General features: G+C 43.9%; 1 pseudogene; it reads right to left on the bottom strand.

Moving 5' to 3' along the window:
- Positions 1-383: 383 nt before the first annotated feature.
- On the bottom strand, positions 384-563 carry LOC142583853 (U2 spliceosomal RNA; annotated as a pseudogene).
- Positions 564-6,339: the final 5,776 nt, after the last annotated feature.

The raw sequence follows: 6,339 nt of genomic DNA, 5'->3' as shown, positions 1-6,339 counted from the left end.
TTTCTCGCCCTATGAAGTAATTTTTCTTTTTCTTTTTTTTTTCATTTTCCAACATATTTTCTTTTATATCGTTGTTTCAGCTATGAGAAAAGAGGTCGCCGTCACCATTATAAGGTGACTACGTCTCTTTCTTTTATTTTCATTTCAATAAAAAAAAGTCTGCACACTCATTCAAAGGCAAAGTTTTGTAACCAGGCACCGAAATTAAACAAAGGAAACGTAAATGTGACTGAGACAATAGATGTAATGCTTGTAAAATTTGTCACTACACTCTTTTCTCCCCCTGTTGAGCTCTTCTTTTCCTGTCCCGCTAGGTCACGTGGCCCCTATTTAGTGAAGTCCTAAAACGACGGCTCTAGGCCCACATAAACACCTCCGCTGTAAGAACGTTGGCCGATCCCGAAGACAGTGCAATATTCGGCCGACCCGCGGCGGATGTGAAGCAGGCTTCGAGTGTTGCGCCAACTTGCATAAATATGTTTAATGTCTTGGGTGGAAATACAACCTCTGTCAGACATTAAGCTGATAAGTACAGATGCTGCGCTTTGACCCGCGTCGGCCATGTCTACCTTCGCACCGCCCTCTCTTTGTCGGTGTTCCAAGCACTTGCGTATCTCCTTTCCTTCTGCTCTCCCATGGTGGTGGTCCCGTAGAAACGTCACGCGTGCTCATTTTTTTCCGGCTCTTCGGGACGGCGGTTCCATCGTCCACACGAATATGTATAAAAATCACGGTAAATCAGTCCGTAGCTATGTTAGAAATTCTGTGTCACCTCGGTATCGTATGCTAAACAGCTTCACTGGTTATTCACCTTCACAAAGTGGAATGGCTCATGATTATTACTAGAGAATTGTTGGGGTCAAGTTGTAGCTCGGCGCAATACGCGCTTGCTGTATCAGAACTTTTGTTTTTAACACTGTCGCGAGCTATTTAGCACAAGTGTATTTTACCGTCAGATTGCGGGTGTTACGCTAATAGTGTTGTTTATTCTCGAATTTGCGCCAGTACGGTTGACAAGCCCCTAAAATACACGGTGAGATATACGTTTATAACGGGCGCACTTAACCGCTTAATGCATATTCGATGACCAATGACCGTGCTCGCCGTTATCGTTGTGATATGAATTTTGGACACAAGTTAGCTGCAAAGAAAGTGTTAAATACTTAACTCACATTTTTAGCAGTGTTTAATTCTTCACCATCGCTACAAAGTGACAACTAAAGAAAAAGGCGATAATAGCAAGTTGCATTATCTGGAAGCATATTTTAGCTAGAGATACTTCGTGAAATGCGATTAAAACGATGCTCATAAACTTTTTCAGCCATTATCACCCAGGACGAATCACAGCTACGAACGTGGAACTGCATAGAGTGTAATGGTGATGGGTCATTTTTACCGGTCTTGTAGGCTGCGAAAGCCTCTTATAATTGCAACGACGATAACTTTTGTGTAGACGTTCTCACTGGGAAGTAAAACGACACGCGAACACAACAGTTATTCATAGAAAGGACGGACAGTTTCTTGTTCGTCGTTCATAGCCGAGCCCGAAATGTAAATGTTGCCAGTTCTCGTTTGATTTCACGGTAAAATAAACAAATAAATCCTTCGATGCTGGATTGATGAAATTGTAGTTTCCGACATTATTTTGCTTCGTTATTTTTCGTGCAAACCCGATTAGTAAAACATCGGCAAACGGGGAACAAGAAAAAGAAATAATGCTTAGAATCGACTCTCTGATGCCATCCATACTGCTGCCTCCTGAAAATTCAATACTCGACTGCGACTCGGCGAAGCCTGAGGCTTTGCGTGTATTGCGGCTTTTTCGCTAACGTCGTTTCTTGCTTTCCGGCTTCAGGACGTGTTTTGCATGAATTTGAGTGCAACGATAGCACACTCGATAGGATAGGATAGGAAGCACGATAGGAAGCAACGATAGCACACTCTTATTCTAACAGGAACGAGAAAACGTTGAACTTAGAGGATAGAATAAAAGAACAGAGAAGTATAGGGCTGTCAGTTCACTTGCAGGGACCAGGAGATTTCCGGCGGCTTTAGAGTCTCGAGTCTTGCGTACGCCAAAGGACATGCGGAACTTCTCTTATAAACAAGTGAGTAAACTTCGGGTTGTGTAGCGCAGTTGGAACGACCACAAAAAGGAGCCCAAGATGACATGTGTCGACTTGTCCTTCTTTTTTGTGGTCGTTCCGTTTGCGCTACAAAACCCAAAGATCATGAACCAACAAGCCCAAATTTCCACTATCTTGAAATGACAAAAGCACTGCATGTGGCAAGCGTTACCTTCGTCTACGCAATGGCGAGTGCTATTCTTCTTTTTGGGTAATCATTCTGGTTCTCTTCAGATTTATCCAAGTCTGGAAGGTAACTCCCCATTCGTTTTACTTAAAATAAGGGTAAGGTTTATGTCAATTTTTCTCTCTTTTTCTCCGCTAAGTAAGCTATTTGTGAATGTCAAAAAACACTATCTATACGTACTGTCTTTTTGCTAGCACACCTAAATGAGCAGGTTTCGCGAGAACTGCAGTTAAGTTTTGCTTTCACGACTGTTATATTTACATTTTTTGCCGGCGGGGTGCTCTCTAATGCGCCGTTTTTTTTTTTAATTTCCCGAAGACTGCTTGCATCGTGTCTTCGATGCCGAGAGGGCAAGAGAATCAAGGAAAAGCAGGGATGATGATCAAGTTCATTTCCGGTTCGCTACCCTATAAGCGAGGAGGGAAAGAAGAATGAGAAGGAAGGAGGATAGTCTGTCCGCGCACACCGGTATAATTAATCAATTTGTTAGTGCCGGTTTGCTAGTTGGTTCATTCGTGGGTTAAGGAAATAATTATTAAATAGGTTATATTGGTAATAACAGCATTTCGTGTTCAGTTCTGCTAACGCACTTCAATGGAGTGGATCGTATCGTATCGTATTTCTAAATAAGAAAACTCTCGCGTGAAGATATACGGCAACCGAATGCTACGGCAGCCGCACGAGTGCGCTCTTTCGCAGGCACGAGAAACTACAGGAAGCATTGACTGCAACGTTGTTTACCCGCCGTGGTTGCTCAGTGGCTATGGTGTTAGGCTCCTGAACACGAGGTCGCGGGATCGAATCCCGGCCACGGCGGCCGCATTTCGATGGGGGCTAAATGCGAAAACACCCGTGTACTTAGATTTAAGTGCACGTTAGAGAACCCCAGGTGGTCGAAATTTCCGGAGTCCTCCACTACGGCGTGCCTCATAATCAGAAAGTGGTTTTGGCACGTGAAACCCCATAATTCATTCAACGTTGTTTAATCACGAAAGCCCCATTTCTTTTAATGTATTAGGGCTATCATTAGTTTGAAAAATATGGGCTAGCAAATGCGGACACGGGAACAACGTACTTGTATTTTTTTTTCTTGCCACAGGCGGCTTCATTCCCGGTATGTTTCGAGAGTTTGTAAGCGAAGAGCAGTGACGTCTATTCGAGATAGCGCAGCCACTTACCCTCCCCCCTCCCCCCCTCCTACCCTTGTGTTTAGAAAGAAAGAAGAGAGAATGGCGATGAAAGTGGCAGCAAAACACACAATCAAGAAGTATCAATGTAGATGCGGGTGCAAGGTGTTTTAGCATTGTGAACGGCGACGAGGTAAGGTCCTCGCTTATATTTCGGGGCTCTTCGTGAAACCATTTTCCAAGGCAAGCATTCACTGTTATGGACGCTAATTATGATTAGCAACAGGTCTTTTTTTGAAGCACAAAATAAAAATAATCTTTCGAGAAAGCAATAAATGTGATAAATAGGGCGTCGTTTGAAATTTACGGTCACCGGCGAAGGCGCATCGGTCACTTGACTTACGCGAACTGTTAACATGGTTGATGGACGGCAAATAGAAACGCAAATGCAGGAGATGAAAACGTTAAACCATACGGCTTTAATTGATGCCGTTTTTGTTGGTGGAGTGTCTGCTGGAGAAAAGATTTTCTGCAGGTGCGTCCTTTTGACACTTAGACGTCAAGGTGTTAAGTTTCTTATCTTCTTCTGGTTTACATCCATTTCATCTTTCCTTTCTTTTATTTATCTCAGCTGAAATCGACAACGCTTAAGCTCCACGAGTGAATATTATGCGCGCCGCACGTTTGAGCAACGTGCTGAGGAAATTCCTGCACGTAGAAACAGAGCCCACAAGCCAGCAAGTTTCTGTAAGCTTTCCAATAATCTAGCTTTCAAAATTTCTCTTTATTTATCAGCGCGCTCTGCGGCTGTTAAAATCCTGCGAAACTTACTAAGCTTTCTTGCCACCACTTCGACGTCTGTCAGGTAAAGCACATACCACGCCAGATAGCTGTGCTAACAGCAAATAATGACTGCCCTAATAATAACGAGCAACAACTTCGAGTTTTTTTCTGTGGCGGCGCTCAAATTTGAGACCGAGTGAAAAAGAAAACCTCTGTAAAAAGGAACGTTCACCTCCGGAGCTGCTATCTAACTCAAACTTGTAAAGAACGAATTGCGTGTAAGTATTTACTTGTAATCAGTTGCATTTTTTGTAGTGTTGTAACTGATTGGTTACTTTTTTTGTAGATTGTATAGCACTCAGTGTAATTCAATCGCTATAATCTTTAACCAGTTGCAAGTCATCATTTGCTTTTCTTTTCATGGTAAGGTTCACTGCTTGCGACCCTTTCTATTCCTCTAAGTCTCAATTGCTATTCAGTTTACCGACGAAATAATGTTGTCCGAGGAATTGAACCGGTGCTACTATGGCTCGATAGCGATGGCCACTTCCTTAAAATATTATATTGTGCGCGAGGTGTTTGTTGCAACGCCGCCCTTTCTTGCAGCGCGAAGATAGAGCGGGCATTCAATGTCACTGCTGATGTCCTCACAAGAATACGAAGGAAGATGAATGACAAAATTCTTAAAAGGCTATTGTTTCTGAAGATAACCTGTGAAGGGCTGCATAGGATGCACTGAAGGAACAAAGTTAGCTCATTCTATAATAGGTCCTTTACTCTACCATCATGAGCTTCCTTGGCTAGATCCAGTTCTTTATTTCACCACAGCATGGGTTTCGCAAGGGATTGTCATGCAAGATCCAGCTGGCCATCTTGCTTCACGACTTACACACTAATCTCACATGTAGCCTGCAGACGGAGGTTACCTTTTCATATTTTGCAAAGGCATTTGTTAAAATATGAGATGAAATACTAAAGATTGGTCGCTTGAACATGCAGCTTGAAATTCTTGCCTAAATCAAAGAATTCTTGATTAACCACACCCAAATAGTTTTTATTAACTCTAGTTTTCTCCCGGTAAGGTCCGGTGTCCCGCAAGGATCCATCCTTGAGCCTCTTCTGTTCTCGATGTATATCAGCGATCTTCCTATGCACGTTTCATCCCATACCCGCTTGCTTGCTTACGACTGTGTCATCTATCGCACCGCCACTAACCGGACGTTATTCTGGTTAACATTCCTGCATTCTGCTTTTCTCCTTCCTTCCTTCCTTCCTTCCTTCATTCAACTATGAGGGTTTGGTCAGAGGCGTTATAGCGTTGTGGCTATGGTGTTGCGCTGCTAAGCGCTATGTAGAAGGTTTAAGTCTCGGCCGTGGTGGCCGCGTTTTCATGGGGACGAAATGCAATATCGCTCGTGTCCTTTGCTTTGGGGGCACGTTAAAGATTTCCTGGTAAGTCAGTGAAAGAACTTTATTGAAAGGCCCTACGAGTTTGTGGGACGGGCAAAAGGTCCGACCTAGGTGACGGCCAGGAGCTCTTGATTCTTGGTGGTTTCCTCGGCCCGCTGGACAGCCCAAAGTTGATCGTCACGGGCAACCCAGCGGAGGGGTAGCTGAGCAACACAGTCTGCAAGCACGTTGCGGCGATTACGAGAAGTTGTATCCCCATTATTGTTTGTTATGTCTTGACATTCCCATAGCATGTCTTCCAGGGGCCCTATAACTTAAAACTATTCCAATATGTTTTTATTCCAATCTCCTGACGTCAAATTTTCGTAACCAACGACGCAAGCACCGGGCGGTCACCCGCAGTGTTGTCTGAACAGACCAATCAAACGCTCTCCTCGTTCATAGTAGGTCACTTTTGTTTGCTTGAAAAACGAATAACATTGACTACACTGAGCGGCTTGTCTTATCTAATTGGCTCACAAGAAGCGAGGAGCACGCTCAGGTGGAGAGAAGTTCGATGGGTCCGAGCCAGTGCAGTGAAAATCGATAACGGGATAAAGAGGGTGCTGCCGGCGCCTGCGATTGGTCCACTTTCCCTTAATGAGCTTGCGGTGGCTGGTCGAAAATTGCAACGGCATGCAACGGACCCTAAGAATGACGCTAAAAT

This window comes from Dermacentor variabilis, chromosome 5 (genome assembly GCF_050947875.1).
Source record: "Dermacentor variabilis isolate Ectoservices chromosome 5, ASM5094787v1, whole genome shotgun sequence".
NCBI lineage: Eukaryota > Metazoa > Arthropoda > Arachnida > Ixodida > Ixodidae > Dermacentor > Dermacentor variabilis.
The sequence above is the reverse complement of the archived record's forward strand: the minus strand, read 5'-3'. Positions and strand labels throughout refer to the sequence as shown.